The sequence below is a fragment of the Stegodyphus dumicola genome, chromosome X1 (genome assembly GCF_044657685.1).
Source record: "Stegodyphus dumicola isolate Sdum_Otavi_A_Nest chromosome X1, ASM4465768v1".
In the NCBI taxonomy this organism is placed as follows: Eukaryota; Metazoa; Arthropoda; class Arachnida; order Araneae; family Eresidae; genus Stegodyphus; species Stegodyphus dumicola.
In genome coordinates this window covers 76,312,777-76,331,883 of record NC_140780.1, presented here as the reverse complement: position 1 = coordinate 76,331,883, position 19,107 = coordinate 76,312,777, and the positions used below count along the sequence as shown (strand labels likewise).

General features: G+C 34.7%; 1 protein-coding gene across 1 annotated transcript in view; it reads left to right on the top strand.

The window, feature by feature from the left end:
- The window catches only part of Syn (synapsin), a 377,780-nt gene that overhangs the window by 209,363 nt on the left and 149,310 nt on the right, over positions 1-19,107 (top strand). The gene's annotated exons all lie outside the window — the stretch shown is intronic.

The following is a 19,107-nucleotide window of genomic DNA, read 5'->3' as shown; positions in this document are numbered from 1 at the left end:
AGGGGTGTTCAAGGCGAAATATATTGTTGCGAAATGTACAGGCGCGGTAAAATAGCTTCCCCGCAAAACAGTTTTAGGGTTGCCATAAATGGCAAGGGAAGGCCGTGTTGCCTTATTTGGCGAGAAATCGCCCATTTTGTGACATTTGGCGACAAAATTGTCGATATGCCATGGACGGATGGAGAACCTTCTGGAACGAATTCTCACCAGTTTAGCCCAGAATGTTCTCGAACACAAGCCGAAAGCTATATAAACCCTGCTGATGTATGTGTGTGTGCGCCTTGTCTAGAGTTGGAATGTGCCTCATAGAGTGCGAGATAGTTGGTGTCTCGTCTAGCGAGTCAGTCCGTGCGGAGTCGATCGAGTTGACAGCAGCGCAGCGAGTGCCGAGTGGGTCGTCGAGAGCATCGAAAAGTCTCTTAGTGTATTGCGGTTAGTGCATCGTCGAGAAAGTGTGCTGAGCTCCGGGAACGACTGAACCGAAGAGTCGGGAGCTGTGCTCTGTGTGTCGTCGAGTTGTAGGGTGGAGTCTCGAGAATACGTGGAGTTCCGAGAACGACTGAGCAGAGTCGGGAGCTTACTCTGGTGCTTTGCAGTGAAGCTGTCTCCACCGTTATTGCCTGACAGTGTGAAAGCTGTGTCGCTGATTATTCCAGCGTGTTTATAGTAGATCTTCGACGACTGTAAAAGTGTTTTGGAGCTATCCTGATTAATATTGGTAAATAAAGTATGTTTCGATATTCCATCAAGTGCTGTGGTCGTTATTCACTCCAAATCCACACGAACCCCGTACGAACGTGAAGGAAGAAAATAATGTAACAACTGGTGTCAGAAAAAAAGTAACAATATTAATAATTTTCATTGAAATGACGGCCAAAGGTCGAATTTTGCCAATTGGTAAAGTTCAGGATGATGTACTTCTCTTAAATCTATTGTGCAAACGCGTTATGAAATTTTTAGAAGTTATGAATTTTAAACGCGTTATGAAATTTTAGAAAAGTTCACATCTTTGGATCATTTATGGATGCGTGAATATTGGTATAAAACGCTTAATGCCTATAATTAAAATGATGTGCAAATTGAAAATTAGTGAGTCTATAGCGGATGATGATTTCATAAACATTGTTTCACAGTGAAGACTTCACAAAGAAATGAAATTAAACAAGCAACAGATCCTAATTGTACTTGCTTACGGAAAATTCAGTTTGATTCACTTCTAAACATATGATACCGTGAATTTGAATTGAGCTTGAGTGCGTTTAAAATGTTAAAGAAAATAGTTAATAATAAAAAGGCATTCTTCTATTTGAACTAATACTCAAAGGAGAGCATTTTCCCCTTTTATTTGATCCTACGTTTTGAGATTTCTTTAATAAACGACTAACATCTCAATAAATAACGATAATCATAATGGCATTCGAAATAAACGTAATTATTAAAGAAGTATTCAGTGAGTCTGTGAAGCTGGAATCGTAAATTCCAATAAAAGTAAGAGTAAAATGCATCATAAAATTTAAGAAACTCATGTAGCGCACATATAAATGGAAGAATAGATGATAACCTATTGAATATGTTTTTTGAAGTTGTTTATTTTCCTTTCTTTCAGAATATTTTTATAGTTTCATAAATAAGTAAAAAAAGGTTTTTTTTATTAATATATGTAAAATGTTTTACTTTATTAGCCCAAAGGACGTTAGCCCAGAAAGGCTATTAATTTCGTTTTGGCATTTTGCGTTTAAAAAGTTAAATGTCGGTTCACTTTTAAAATTGTTGTCACCAAATATTATCGCGCTGTGTTATGTTTAAAGAAATTTAATAATGAAGAATCTACATAAATGTATGTATGTGTTTTCGCATTGTGATAAAACAACGGTACCTAGAGCCATCAAATTTTGAATAACGTAACCTTCCACTGAATATTGGCATCTGGAAGCCCTATTATGGAATTTGGAATTTGTTTTATTATCTATTTCATATTTTGTAACACTGTAACGGATTTTTGATTAACAAATCAACGATTTCGAAACGAGGAATGGCAACACTGTACGAAAAAAAAAATTATTATCTCCAGCGCAAACTCAAGGATTTCAAAGCCAACAATGGCAACGTTGTACAGAAAAAACATTTTTATCTCCATCGTGTGAGACGGTGTATCAGAAATTCGAAAGATGTGCTCATTTTAAAATTATTTCGTGATATTACTGTTGAATTGAATTTTATAATTTAAATGCAAAGAACTTGATATTTAATAAATAAAGGTAACTCACAAAACGTTAAAAAAAGTCCCTTGAGGCGTAATATAAAATCTGAAAGCTTTCAGACTTTCTTCTTCTTCTTTTTTTTTTTCCCCTTCTTATTTTATTTTTTATTTATTAGCAAAAAGTTATTTGCATGTTGAATTCTAAGCTTGCTACAAGTAATCCAAGATTCCTTTTTCTTTCAAAAATGGCCTTCAAATAAAATACTATCACCTCATCATCATTTATCAATATATGATAATGTTTTAATTGTTTAGTATGGGCATTTATTGTATCAACGTTTTAAAACACATTTTACTTAAGTATCAGAATAGAAAGTATAAAACAGAAGTTTGCTATAATTCGAGAATTTCCTTTACCAACTGTAATCGCCGATAAAAGCTTCTAAATGTTTCGGCTAGGTACCAGTTCTGACATCCAAAACCTTTAGCTAACTATTCTAAATGAACTGAATCTGATTTCTTATTTTTTACAATTAAATTAGTGTTAAATCAAGTGCCTCTATGAAACAAAGCGAAAACGTCACCAATGTACTTAAGAAACTGGTAACCAGCATGAGACATTTTGACTACCCCCACTCAGAGGTCATCCTCAAACTGAAGTTCTAAGTAAATATGACACTTGGAAAGCCCGTAGTGTTCTTTTGTCGCTGATCAGTTTGAAACAGTCTAATTGGAAGCAATCCATAGATCATCGACTTGTTATTTTCATCATCAGCGATCGCAGCGGCGTTCTTTGTGATCAGTTTTTGGTATTTTTATTATATAATTTCTTTAATTAATCTTTAATGAATAATAATTGTAGTATAATGTTAAAGAAAAAATACAAAAAGAGCCTAGCAAGCCCATTGGGGCACTACACAAGAAAACCAACCATTAAATTCTTCCCGATGTGTCTCCCAGATTAAAAATGGAATAGTCTGATGATGCAACCGCTGTCAAAGTCCAGTGTAGCGGCACAGATCTGGCCAGAGATATTCTAATTTCTATACATACATATGTGGTAACGAAGGTATCTCCAACTCTATCTTCACGACTACACATTGAGAGAAACTCTGGAACAACTAGACAACAGAGCTCTTCAAATAGCTCTCAAAAGCTCACCAGCGGCCGAGCGGTAAACTCTCTGAACACGTTTAGTTCGGCCTGGGTTTGAATCCCGTTGAATGGGCTGGTTGCATGAACGTTTTCTTGGCTTTCCGGTGTGTAACGTTGGTACAAGAGGAGGCAGTTTCCCTTAGAAAGTCCTCCAAAAAGGCATGCTTTCCTTCGGCAAAAACGAAAAAAAGGAAGCTCACAGTTCTAAAGTAAACAATTCACACGGCTTAGCAACTACTTTTTTAATAATAAGAGAAAAAATTGAAACTAAACAAAGAAAGTAAATACCTTTTTGATTTCACACTGAAATGTGAAAGATTAGACTGAAATGTTCTTTTCAAGTTTTCCACGGGATCTTCTTACGAATTTACTCCATTTTATGAAATGTTCGCTTTACTGACAAGCTCATTTATAAAAAACAAAATTTTTTTTTCTATGGAAAACAAACTTTGTTAAATATTTTAAGATAGAATTATGAATATTTTTCTCATAAAATGTTCTTTATAAGACATTTATATTTTAATTATTTAGTTTTCCCTAATATGGAACTCAATTCATTACTTTATTTAGATAGCCTAATTAATAATTATGTCATGCATGTGATTCTACAATTATGAATGTGCACTTATGCAATTATGAATGTGCACTTATGCAATTATGAATGTGCACTTATGCAATTATGAATGTACACCACTGCTTGTGTATCTTCAATTAACATTTTTAAACCCGTTGCAAATGGTCCTAATTAGTGCCAATATTTTCATTTTCTCAGTCAGTTCTACAAACTCATACTACAGAATGAAAGATTATTTACGCGTGTTTTCTCATTCGATACAAATTTTAATGCCAGCCCACCCACATATTTCTGACGTGATGGGGTTAAGATGAGTTATGACCTTTGTTGTGATGGGTTTAGACGTAATTACGTGATCCGTCTTAAGTTTCAGAAAATTGCATAATATACCTGTAAGCGGATCAAAGCGAGAGAACAAAATAACTGTAGATAGCAGACAAGTCTTTACGCAATGTACAATTAAGAATACGTATTATTTTCTGGGCAGCACTTGTTGAGTTCGAGAGAATGAACTTTTAGGTAAACGTTACCTTCATAGAAAGATGGTCAAAAAGATCAGTGCATAGCATAATTCTTGGCGGCCAAATTCACTATATTTGATTTTTCACTTATATCGATCAACAAAATATGCATTAAAATGTGTTCCATTTTATTTTTCATATATCGCGCAATATTTTAATAGATGAAACATTACTTGAGTTCATATAGGTAATATCTTCTTATGTATAATATATACATGTAATAGTCTCTTAAGCCCAGGCTATACATACAATATCTTAAATTTATGGGTGTTTGAGAAAGCTTTCTGCAAGTTTCATCTTCTTAAATATTCATCCCAGATATGTACTTCCAATGATGAGAACTTTAAAAACATAAATTACAGGAGTTTGTGAAAAAGTTTCAACATTGTACGGGTGGGGAGGGGGAGAGTGTACGTAGCTATAAAATCTTAATTTTTATTTAATTTCCTTAGAACGTAAGTTCATGAAGCTTACTACGAGTAAGTTTACTTGATATATATATTAAGTAAACTTTCTACAACTTTTTCAACAAATTTCCGAAGATATTCCATATGAATTTATAGAGCTATACCACCTTTCAGTGCCTACTATTTGCAGAAATTTAAGATTTTTAGACAAATTTAGAGAGCATATGTTAAAAACAATTTCTTGTTTTGGCGAATAAAGGCTCCTTACGAAATGAAACAGCATTTGTTATTAAATATGTAGCTGGCCTCATTAAGATGTTGAGTCATTAGCTTTTTTTGATGTTGGAGACGTGAAAAAGGCGTAATGCTCTCGCCGAGATTCGAACTCTTGACGTTCCAAATAACACGTGTCGAGCGTGATTCCAGTTACACAACGAAGGCACGGGGGAAAGGAAGGTGAAAATACATTCTAAAGACATTAATTAAGCATATCTGTAAGAATTTTACATTTATGCTTACGAAACGTTTTGTATTGAATTTATTAAAACCTAATAGATAGAAATTTTGCGTTTTGAAGACCGTAAAAAAAGTTGTATTTTATTGTTATGGAACCTTTCCACCCATACTGATGAAGCAATTTTAAAAAGCTCGTTTTCCTATTTTTATAGGCTTTGTAATTAGAATAGGCGCTAGACTGGTATGTAAGGAGGCAAATCCTTTAGCGACCGTTTTCGACCGCCTTGCATATGCGATGCATATTAAAATATAACAGAGTCCTTCTCAGTATAGTGAAAAGATTTAAAGCATTTTAGAAAATAATTTAAAGCATTGTAGTTTAATAAAATGTTGGCAAAACTGAAAAACTGTTTAAGGTTATTTAAACCAGAATTTAATTACACTAACATTTTTAGCGATATATTACAGGAAAGAGGAGAAAGTCTAACTTATAGGAGCTTTGTAATACCAACAAAATCTCGTAAGGATACCAATGTAATAAAGCGGTGAACTGAATAGACAATACAGAAATGAAAAGATAATATAAAATTCTATTAAAACCCGAAATGTTAAAAAACGAATAGGAGCAAACTGCAAGAGAATGTTTTAGCTGCAGTTAAAACATCATCTTTTGTTAAAACTAAGAAAAAAAGAGGGAAAAGTGACTTTAAAGTGCGCAAATGTTGGCTAATTTTTTATAGAAGAGAGAGTAATTAATGTACTCAGGTCATTAAGGAAAAACCTCGTTTGATAAATTATTTCAATTATAAAATAATGTCTTATTGCGGTTTAAGTCCTGTATAATCTTTCAATGTATAACAGCTTCTTATCTAAAACATAATTATACTTTTACAAATAACTGCTCGTTTATGTGAAATAAATATGTAACAAAAAAACTTTGCTCACTTATATTCATTCTGGAACAGACGTCATATTTTGTACCCAGATAAATCTCACAGGCCAAGAGCACAAATACGTGTTACAAATAGGAGTTCTGGTAATTATCATTACTTCTATAGCGTCCTTTGTTTGAGAACATGGAAAAGAAAAAACGGATATGGGTCAAATACAGGTAATTTTGATCTGCTTTGATGTTTTTATGCCACAAACCTGTTGTTATTTCTTTGTCACAAGTGGCTCTGACAAAAAACAGGCGTGGCATATATGTAAATTATTTTCATTAAGAGGTTTCTTGATACATGAAATGCTAACTCCTTGCGAAGCATGTGATGGAGATTGTATTAAAACGGGAATTACTTAAGTATTTACTATATGATGAGGTTGGTAATTAACTTAGCCTGGTAACTTAAGTAATTGACTTAAACAAGTACTACATAAATAACTTTCATTAACTACTTCTCGAACAATATTTCTAGAGTTACTCGAAAACTATGTTAATAAATAATTTTATCATTTATATACACACAGGAGCAAATAAATAAAAATATAAAAAATAAAATTGTAAGGAATACAAAATAGCAGTTTCAAAATCAAATTTCTAAAATATGATAAAACTCTTGAACATTTTTTTTTGACTTAAAGCAATGAATAACGATTCATGTTCATTTTATTTTTAAGTTCAAAAGCAACATGTCTTCTTTGAAGGATAATTGTAGAACCACTTGGAATTTCTAGAGCAGAAAACAAATGCGTTCGCCAAGATTCGAACTCTGAACTGCTAGCTAGACGTGCTTTCAGTTACACCACAAAAGCACGCGAGAAAGAGGAATAAAATACCTTACACAATATGAAATATTAAAATCCGAAATATTTAGATAACAAAGTAGGTTATTTAAAAAAATATTATTAAATACTGGAAATTCAAGCTTAAATAAACACGGTGCCTGATTTCATTCTTGTTTGGATTATAAAATGTGTCAAAGAATAGGTAGTGACAAATTTATCTCCCTAAATAAGCAACTGCCTTCATAGAGAAGATTTTAAGAGAAACTCTCCGTATTCCTATCACAAACAGTGAACGTCAAAAAAGCTATATGCAAGCAGTCTATTCAGCTACCAAGAACTGAACTCAGTTGGACTGAATTACTGTCGGTAACAAACTCGACAGTTACCTGCCAAATTCCCTTTCAGTTTCGATGAAAAGTTCCCAAAGGGTTGGAATCGGGTAGACATTTGTTCCTATTTACTTGCCATTCCTTCTCAAATGAACGTTATAATAGATAAATCTTAAATGGGCCTAAGTCGAGTGCTTTGCCATAATCAAATAAAACAAACACCAAATCTAACCAATAAAGTGTATGCAATCACAAACATCCGTGCTTTGTTTTTTTTTTAAAGCAAGCCAAATGGCATATCATTGAATCTGCTTTAAACCTCCATATTATCCAGAGCATCAAAATTCTAACCCATTTTCTATTGGAAAAAAAGATCCTTCGGAAATAACTGCTGCTTTAACTACTATTTCAGTTATTGACTCACGTTAGTAAATATGTATATTTTTTAATATGGCAAACTTAAAATTAGCTTGAAATTAACATGACTCGCTAACATAATTCTTCTATACTGCTTCTGTACTAAGCCGTTTAAGGGGATGAGAAACAATTAGAAAATTATCTGGATAAAAATGAATTTCCATCTTTGATAGAAGAAATTATTTCTTCAATGGCGAACATTCCAGCATATTCTGACCTTTGAATAAACAATCTGAAATGCAGAAAATGAACATAAAAGTAAATCCAGTTAGTTTTAGCATCTCAAAAATAAACTTCTTTTGGATACAGCATTTGATGAATCACATTCTCTTCTTTACGCTTTTTGAATGATCTCGTACATCGCAGTCAAACATTAGATACCTATCCCGACGATGCTGCCCTAGGTTAATGATTCGATGATCTATAAAAATTCTAAATAATGGTTTTTCATCCTTTGCAAGTAGGCCTACTAGCGGCTAAGCTGTAAAACTTGCTGAATACTGGTAGTTCGGTCTGAGGTTCGAATCCCGCTGAAGAGCCGGCTGCATGGATAGTATTAAATCTTTGTTCAAAGATCAAGCATTGAAATAATAGTACGGTTGTTAATTTTAAAGATAATATTCAGCAATAATTTTAATCGGTATCGCACATTTTTAATAAGAATAAAAAGTGAAAAAATGGAAATTTGGGGGCACAAAAATATAGTCTACCTATATCTTATAAAAAAAACTATTGATACTTTGTGTAAATATGGATAAAAAATAAAGGAATAAGATTTTTTTTTCATTTTAAAGATGAGCAGAAATAAAATATTTTTGATTGCGTAAAAATGTCATTTTAAATCCTGTCTGTCAATGCCTCTGTTGTATGGGTTGGAAAGCTGACTAGCTTAGTTTCAGTGATTATGGAAGGAAGTTATTGAAATTTTACTTCATAACCTTCTCTTTTTTCTCGCCCTTTATTTTAGTGAAAAAATGTGCAGAAATTTTAGAGTTAGCCAATAGTATAATTTTCCATTTTTACATTTCTTTTTTACCTTTCTCAAATTCTAACGGCATCCTTAATGTGCCGCTGCACATTAATAAAAATATGATTGTTTAACTTTTTGAACTAAAAATAGGATGCATATATCTGTTGAATTTAGAGAATTTTATGAATAACACTGTGAAATTTGAACTAGCAGAAAATGGATTAATTCGTGATTTCTGTAACAGGAACTCTTCCTTTACTTTTGCGTTTATTTCTCTTATTAGAAACAACACTTCATCTTCTCTGTTATTTCTCAAAGACAGTGTTGTTAATTTTTGAGTTTTTTTTGTCACTACAAATTCTGTTGAACTGTAAGAACAGTTACCTTATTCTGAATAAAAGGGAGTTAAGAAATTAGGTACGATAATTTACATAATTCGATTAATACAACATTCGTCCATAGATTTGGACAAGTCCCCGAAGTAAACGGTCATAACAGTAACTTCCTGCCACTCTGCATATTCTCATAATACAACTTTTATTTCATCTTGTTCTTAACTCTATATCTATTCATAATTTCAGTCATACATCCGTTTCTAATTTTATTCCTTTGTAATTATTCTGCTACTACTAGTTTAGGCTCTTTCTGATCATTATTATTATTTTTTGGCCTGCCTTTTAGTCTTTGTTTCCAAATGATGCCTGTTAAATCAGTATCAGACTTAGAAAACTCCTTGTCTCTATTTACTATATGTTTAATAAGAATCCTCTCTGAGATATAATAATAGATAGTTCTTTGATTACTTGTGAGGAGACATTCATATACCTAGGAGAGGTATGACAAAGAGCAGCTGAAGTGCTTCTAGTCCAAAAGATTCTATGTCCAAAAGATTAAGATTTTCTTCTACTTGAAGTTATAATGCCTCGCGGCATTTTATGAAATTACGTTCTTAGCATTAAAATTAACTTATCTGAAAGAGAAACTAATAACATTTCATGCAAAATTAGGAGTTGATATTCAAAGTGAGGTGAACTGATATGTTTAAGGATTTTTCTTAGTCAAAAGATTGTTAATTCTTCCCGTAAGACTTTTATAATAGAAAATATTACACCTCGTAAAAGAAGATAGCAGCATTATTCCTTAATAGTCGATTCAAAAACAAAATTCAAAACTAAATTCAAAAACAGAATCGTTTAGCCTATTTCAAGACGCTTAGTTTTAATAGTTTATCCTATTTCAATCGTTCATTCTATTTCAATCGTTTATTCTATTTCAATAGTTATTAATTTAGAGCCATTACTTTGGGATAAATTCCATAAAATGAAGAAGACGAAGAATTAGGAGCCTACATTTGCTTAAAACTGAGTGCTTTCTAATTTATATGAACCTCCTCTCGAAAACGGGGTGTTGACGAAAACGTCGCGGAGGAAGCAATATAAGGCGAAAACATCATGACAGAAAAAACAAAAGGTGAGAGAAAAGAAAGAAAATTTTCATAAAACATTTTTAAAAGTGGTTCGATAGCTTTTTCGGGGTTACAGGAGAGAACAACGTGTGAAAAAAAAAAGCAAGCAAAAAACAATGCAGGTTAAAAAAATCATCGTAATAGATGTATTTTTTGCGGAATTTCCTTGTGTATGCTGATGAGATGTAAGTGGTTAGCATATCCAGCTGGCAGCTGGAAGATCTGTGTTCGAATCCTGATAAAGGTACAGCTTATTTTTCATATTTCTTGATTCGGAGAGGGCAAAAAATCTCATCTTTTCTAAAATTAAATTACGTTATGTCATATTCAAATATTATCATTCTGTGACTTTCTACGGATACAGCAGTAATGATTAAATAATTATCAAGGGCACAAAATAAGGGCATCGAAGTCAGATGTTGATTAGGACAAAAGGAATAAAGATAATCTAAATTATCTTTCTTTTCTGAGTCTTTTGAAATCGAACGAAAGGAAACTGATGTCAAGAACGGTCATTCTGAATAAATTAACCCCTGTTCTCCTCTGAAGATACCGCTCTTCAATTTTATTCTTGCTTTTGTTCAAAAGGGCAACCTGTAATTGCTTCCGTTCTCTAAGTAACAAACTCTCTTTTTCAGAAAGATTAACAGTCTCTGGGCAATAACTTATGACAGATATGTTCCTTAAAGCCAGACTTTCAAGTTTAGAAATCATAAAGGAGGCAATTCTCTTAGACATAAATTTTATCTCGGTACTTCCTCTTTCTTTCAGGGAATGAAAACACATCTATCTATTTCTAGCTGATGATATTCTCTTTCTTTCTTTAACTCTTTGCATGAACACAGGTATTTTATACACATTTTCTAAAAACAAATGAAACAGTGCCTTCATTTTATCAACGATATGGAATCAACGCTTAGTACAGAACAAGTTACTTTCCCATAATTCTGATTCAACTAAAGCAAAAGATTTCTAATTTAGGAAGTTTATGCAAAATATTTCTTATCGCAAACCTTCGACTCGTATACTAAACATTGCACTGAATTCTCCTTTACTAAATGCAAAAGCAATGCATAATGCAGTGTTTAGTATATATCATATTTCTCCGTGTAATTTTCTCATCTTCTCAGTGACTTTTTGTTCGAAGAAGAAGAATAATGTTCGAGTATTCTTCTCATAGAAACTACTAAATTAGCTATATTAAACAAGGACATCTAAATGTAGAATCTAAGAACTTATCTAAGAAGTATGAACGGATATTGCTGTATTCCTGAATGCTTAATTTTAATCTCATAATTTGATATCTCACATGGTAAACCTCTCAAAGATGGATTTCGAAGGTCTTACGCAAGTGGTAACCATAACTGGAGGTAACCATAACGCCTGGAGGTAAAACACAACGGCAGAAAAAGGGGTGATTTACTGAGAAAAAATCTAAATTATTTGGTATGCGTATGTTAAATTTTAAAATATTAAATCTGCCTTGTAAACTATAATTTCTTTTTAATCAACATATCTATAAGAATAAAAAGTAATATAATCATTTAAAATCATTTAAAAAAATTCTTTTTGTTTCGAGGCTTGATTTTCGTTGCTATAAATATAAAAAAGGCGCAAAAGAGCTAAAAGTTCTTTAAAAAAAATGCTGCAAAAATTACGATATGCTTAAATGATTTGTGCTATAATAATGCATAACATATGTACTCGAAATAGCTTACATTACATAGACACATACGCGTATATATTATTGTACCTTTAACAAAATATAATTGAATACTCCAAACATTTTGATATGCTTTATCATTATGTATTGTATTTTTAAATTGCTGTTACTCTTTGAAGTTCTTGTTGGGCCTTTATATTCTAAGAAGAAAGTATAAGTGTGTATACCTTTCATAGTGCTACGAATTTTGCACATACATAGATGATTTTAGTAAAACTGTATGTGAAATCGTTGTATTTTCCGTCATAATGTAACGTGAAAAGCTGACAGAAACGATGATCTACCAGAAAAATAAGAATACAGGGGCAGACGTATTTAACGTTGAGTAAATGGATTATCGCTAAGCTTATCAGGTTCAATGTTTCTTCTAACCTTCTTCGGAAACATACAATGACCTGACTAGAACAGAGAGCTTACTAAAGCTATGTTCACTAATTGTAGTAAGTAGACAGGATACAGACGAAGGGTATACAAAACCCTTTATTTTTTTCTTTATATACAATGACTTCCGTACTTCGGAATACAATGACCCTCCACTCGGGGTCTAACTTAAAAGATATCAAAATAAAACTAAACTCTAATTTAACTTTAGAATAAGATTGGCCTTATAATAACAGAAAGCGTATGTAGCACAGAGACTGTGAACACTACAATACGTTTAATTTATCAAGAGGATTAAAACCTCTGGCCTGGAAGGCAAAGTAGCAACTGCGTAACTTCTAAGGTAAGCTGCCTGCTTCGAACTCACGGCTTCCTCTCCTCTCTGCTTGGCAAAAAGGCCACACTTAAATACTTGGCGTTCGCCAGACAACTTTGCATAAACTCCTTCACGCTTATAATTCTGGCCGGAAGTAGAAAATAAGAAGTGATAGTAAAGATTTAAAATAAAATAAACGTTAGTAAAACTTAAGATCCTTACATACTTCCCGCCAGAGTTAATTAGTTTGAAACTGAGGTCTAAAACGACCTTGTTGAAAACTTTTAGCTCTAGAAACTAACGCGAGGCCAAACTTTTACAAACATAACTTAGCTAGAAACTAGAAAATTTTAAAAGAAAGAAATTTGTTACAATAGCAGCTCCCGGAATATACAACAATCTTTTTTCTTTTTCATCTGTACTGCATCAAAACAGGAGCTTTATTCAATTCTGGTTCCTTCCAGAGATCTGGAAGGAAAACTAGTTTAATGAAATGTTACAGAATGACATTGCAAATAACATATAGAATATACTTTTCTTAACATTCTTATTTCATTCATGACTATTTTAATTATCTCTCCCCGTGCTCTCTGACATGTGTTGTAAAAACACCAAACACGAATGTGTTTCTGTCTATGTGTTCAACACTTCCTCCTACAATCAAAACACTAATGTGTTAAAATTCAACATACGAGACCTCTTAACACACCCTAATTTCAACTCTAGACCCTGAGGTACTATTCTGAAAGTGGCTAACTCTAAAGTGTAGCGTCAGAGAGCCTAACTACATCATTCAACCTTTAACACATATTCACCATGATTTAATCTTTACAGTCACACGAATAACAAATTTTTTAACATTACTTTCACTTTTACCATATCACGGTATTTCTAAACATTCAAAATAACAGTTCACATGTATACAAGAACATATCAAGATGCCGTTAATTTTACACATTTGAAAACATACATTAGTAGTACATTGTTAACTTCTATTCTTTTCAAAGCAAGTGCCAATTCTTTCTACATTGAAATAATACTACATTTCAAAAAGTCTTTCAAACTAAAACTTCTTTCTTGTTAGAATGTTTTAAATAAAATTTATACAATAACTTTTTACAATATTTAAGTCTTTATACAACGCTATTATACATCAACTTTAGTTTTACGCGCGAGTAATTGAAAAACATAATAAGAAAATCGGTCACAACTCATTTCTCGCCCTTTTGGCGATAAAGGTACACCTCGCATGAGGTAAAACTTCTTGATATCTGCCACTTGCAGTAAGAATGAAAGATTAACTTAAGTTTGTAAAGTAACATAAAATTTTACTTATCTTTGTAATATTCAGACATCCTTTTCTGGGCCCAGTCTTTAAAGGTGCTGCAGACCGTAGCTTGGTTGATCCTCCTTCTTGTACGGGCTCGCCCTTCAGTGCTTTCCTCTGGAAGCTTCCGTTTTTCACCACTACGGCCACCCTTGAACATCTTCCTTCTGTCCTCTGCTTGTGGTCTTGGCCGTTTGAAGGCAGCTGGTCTTGGTGGAACCGGGAAACTTCTGTCGTGATCCTGCTTGGACCTCGTTGTTGGCCGTTCAAATTTTTCTTGTACTTTTTCCTCCGCCGCTGATGGCCCTTCCGCAGTTCGGCGACTTTTGCTGCGGAGAGTTCTGTCGGATGAGTCAATCTTCCGTTTCACAGCCGGGTTATAGTTGCCGTCCTTTCTCCCGGTCTTTTCCACATACGTCGTCCTTCTCCCTTCTTCATTCTGGGGGTGTTCGTGAACTCTGTTTTTTGGACGGTGGAACGGCTTCTTTTTCTTTGTACCTTCAATTTTTCCGCGGGGCAATTTTCTTTTCACTTGCTTCTGTCTCTCATTGGCTTGCCCTTGTACTTGTCGTTTTCCCACCTCTGGAACTTGTACCTGCGGTGTCTGCCGTCCCGGATCCTGCAAAAGATCTGAAAAGATTTGCATTTTATTACGGTCATAGAATGGTTTTATCTGGTCAATGTTTGCGGAACAGGTTTCACCATTTCTTGCCTTTAATACTACAACAGCGTGAGTTATTTTTTCTATAACATATGGTCCTTCAAAGCGTGGGAAAAATTTGACAGTTTTATCTTCTGGTGCTGAAGAAAGTGAATGCTTAATTTTTAGTACTTCATCCCCTACTTTATAAGTTACTCCCCGTCGTTTCAAGTCATAATACAATTTTTGTTTTCTTTGTGCTACTTCTGTATTCTTTTTTGCTTCTTTTATTAGTTTTTCTATATCACCCATTTTAAATTCTGGGGCTCTTTGTTGCACATAAAATAGTTTATCTAACGGTGTTATAATCTTTCTGCCTAGAAATAACTCAGCAGGAGTTTTTCCCGTTGTATCATGTTTTGCGGTCCTAAGGGCGAAAGCAAATTCATTGACATAGTTATCCCAGCTTTTATGAAAATTTTTAACATAACTACGGATAATTTTCACTATATTTCTGTTGACCCGTTCCGCTATATTTGATTGCGGCCGATACGGGACCATTTTTAAATGACGTATGCCCAGTTTTTGGCACATGTCTTCAAATATATTACTTACAAATTGAGGACCATTATCCGATATAACTTTTAGGGGCGCCCCGTATTTTAAAATATATTTATTTAAAATAGAATCGGTAACTAATTTCGCGGAGGCTCGTTTTAAGGGAACAATTTCGGTCCATTTACTAAAATGATCAACTATAACAAGGAGATAGCGACTTTTGTTTAACTGACTTTTTGGGAAAGGGCCCAATAAATCGATGCCGATTATTTCATTTGGAAATTCGGATTTAATACTATTTAGAAACCCGGCCGGGCGGAAATTAATATAATTAACGGCTTGACATGTTGGGCAGGACTGGACATACGCCCTTGTTAACTTTTGCAGTTCAGGAAAGTAGACTGCCTCGCGTACGCGTTGAGTAGTTTTTCGAATACCAGCATGAGAAGCTAAAGGGCTGTCATGGAGCTCTTGCAGGATATTTAATCTAAGACTAGCTGGGATAACAGGTCGAAATTCGTTGTTGGAATTCGTAGTTTTTGTATAAAATAATAGACCATCTATTAGTTCGTAATGGGCCGCCCTATTTCTTATCGCCACAATATCTTGGTGGCTAAAATTTTCAGGATCCTTCAAATACTCATAAATACTTCCAAACTCAGGATCCTTACCCAGTTCGGTTATTACAGTTTCTCGGGAATTTATTGTACACGCTGTCAGCATTGCAACTTTTACGGTATTACCCTGTTCGTCTAATTTAATTCGTGACAGGGCATCTGCTACGATATTTTCCTTTCCGGGGGTATGCTTGATTACCAGATTATATTCTTGCAGCTTGAGTGCCCATCTTATTAACCTTGGGGATAAATTTTTTCCAGAGTACAATCTAGTTACCGCCGCATGATCAGAATATACTGTTATCGGCGCCTTTCCAAAATAGACTCGGAACTTTTGCACTGCTAACAGAACTGCAAGTGCCTCTCTCTCGGTCGCGGAATAGTTTCTTTGTGTTTGATTTAAAGTTCGGCTAAAAAATGCTACTGGCTGCTGATTTTGCGAAAGTACCGCTCCTACCGCATAATCCGAAGCATCCGCTGAAATTTCTAAATTTTCATCCTTTTCAGGAAATTTCAACACAGGGGCTTGCGTTAATGCTTGTTTTAATTTTTCGAAAGCACTATTGGCTTCGGCGGTCCACGAGAATCTTGCCTTTTTCCTTTTTAATTTTAACAATGGCTCAGCGATAGCCGCAAAATCTTTTATAAAGGACCTATAATATGAACAAAGTCCTAGAAAAGAAGAGAGCTTCTTTGCCGTGTTTGGAGTCGGATACTTTTGTACAGCGATTATTTTTGATTCATCTGTCTCGATCCCTTTTTGCGATATTTTGTAACCTAAATATTTTAATTCAGGGGCTGCAAATTTGCATTTTTCGACATTAACTTTTAGACCGGCCTCATTTAATAAAGAAAACACCTGTCTTAAATCCTGTACATGTTGGTCTAGATTATCACTAGTAATAATGATATCGTCTAAATAGATAAATGTGGACTTTCCGAGAACAGGTCTTAACACAATGTCCATGCATCGCTGAAATGTTGCTGGGGCGCCTGAAAGGCCAAACGGCATTCGCAAAAATGCATAAGTGCCAGACTTGGTTATAAAAGCAGTCTTAGGCACGTCCTCAGGCCTGATCCCTATTTGAACATAACCATTCGTTAAGTCTAAAGTTGTCATAAATTTGGTTGATTTTATGTTCCTTAAAATTTCTTCTATAATCGGTAACGGATATACTGGATATTTCGTTATGGAATTTAATTTACGGTAATCAATAGCGAATCTCCACCTTTTTGGATGCTCCAAAGGATAATCATTATTTTTCTTACATAAAACCACCGGACTAGCATAACTACTTGAGATAGGCGTTACGATCTTTTTACGTAGCATATCGGTAATGTGCCATTCTATAATTTTTTCCTTATTCTTATCATACCGGTATGGTTTTTGACGAACCGGCAATGCATCTCCGGTGTCAATACTATGGTTAGTAACCTGGGTAAATCCTGGAATATCACTAAATAAGGAAGCAAATTCACTTACCACTTGTCGGATTCTATCTTGCTCGTCGTTAGGCAGGTGGTCGAGATTTAACCTTGGCGGTTCAACCTTTTCTACACGCACTGGTTTCATCGTCAGCTTAAGAGACGCTTCATTAAAATCCAGTGTAGCTTGTGCGTCTGAAAGAAAGTCTATTCCTAGTATTAAGTGTGCTTGCAAATTCTTTACTATAAAAAACATCACCTTTACTTGTTCGTCCTTGATACGGATGTACAAAGGTACTTTACCTACGCACTTACATTGTTCTCCTTGCGCCGCTAATACTGTTGTATTATCCGCATTATATATGCGGTATTTGCGAAAATACTTTCTAAAAAAGACTTCTGCCACACAGGAACACTGCGCACCGGTATCCAGGAGTGCGGTGGCCGGGATATTATTTACCAAGACTTCAATCTTCGGAAGAGTTAAATTTTTCACCATTACTGTATTTAACTTGTAGGAAGAGGGGTTTTCGTGGCCTTCGGATTTCCGCACCCTCTCGTCAGCAGAAATCCGTTTGAGTTTAAATTATTTTTTCTTTCGGTGCTTTCCTTCTTTCTCCACTGGCCTTGAGACTTTTTTTCTGGGTTGCTATTGAACTGTCGACGTTCGCCGGCTGTTTTTGAATGCTCGGGTTTCCTTGCCCACTGATTCGCTTTTTCTCCGTAGCCATGTGCTTGAGTTTGCTGTAGTCTTGGCGTACCAAATTGGTTTCGCTGTTGATATTGGCGTCTTCTTTCGACGTCCGCCGTTCTTCTACTTTCAAACTGGATTGCTAGCTCAAATAATTTTTCCAGTGTAGTCGGATTTCTCAATTCAATAAAGTCTTGCACTTGGGGTAGTAACCTCGGCAAAATCACTTGAATTATTTCAGGATCCGGACGGTTTCCATACAAGAGCTTGAAAACGTGAATTTTTCTTAAAATAAACCTGGAGAGGTTTTCCATTCTTTGTTGATATATACTGAAAAGTTCTGTTTCTAATTTCGCACGATCCCTTACAACAGGGAAGGCTTTTAGTAGGGCAGTCTTGAAATTTTCGTAGGTATAGGTGGGACTTCCTGCTTGACCCAAGAGACTTCTGCCGATACATTTGAACCAGTTAAGCGCTTGGCCCCTCAAAGCGCTCGTAGCTAAGGTAACTTTTTGAAACTCGTGCACGGGGTAGAGCATGAAGTGGTCATCCAATTTTTCCAAAAAACTGGTTACCTGTGAGTTTCCATTAAACGTTGCTTCTGGTTTCATCGAAGCGCGCATGGTCTGGACAATATACCCAAATCCTTCCAGGGCGGCAGCTGGCATTTCTGGATTCTGAGCTGTTTCTGCAGGCAGCACAGGTTCTTCTTGAAACTCGGCCATGGTTATTCTTCGTCGGGCGCCACTATCAGGTTCAATGTTTCTTCTAACCTTCTTCGGAAACATACAATGACCTGACTAGAACAGAGAGCTTACTAAAGCTATGTTCACTAATTGTAGTAAGTAGACAGGATACAGACGAAGGGTATACAAAACCCTTTATTTTTTTCTTTATATACAATGACTTCCGTACTTCGGAATACAATGACCCTCCACTCGGGGTCTAACTTAAAAGATATCAAAATAAAACTAAACTCTAATTTAACTTTAGAATAAGATTGGCCTTATAATAACAGAAAGCGTATGTAGCACAGAGACTGTGAACACTACAATACGTTTAATTTATCAAGAGGATTAAAACCTCTGGCCTGGAAGGCAAAGTAGCAACTGCGTAACTTCTAAGGTAAGCGGCCTGCTTCGAACTCACGGCTTCCTCTCCTCTCTGCTTGGCAAAAAGGCCACACTTAAATACTTGGCGTTCGCCAGAC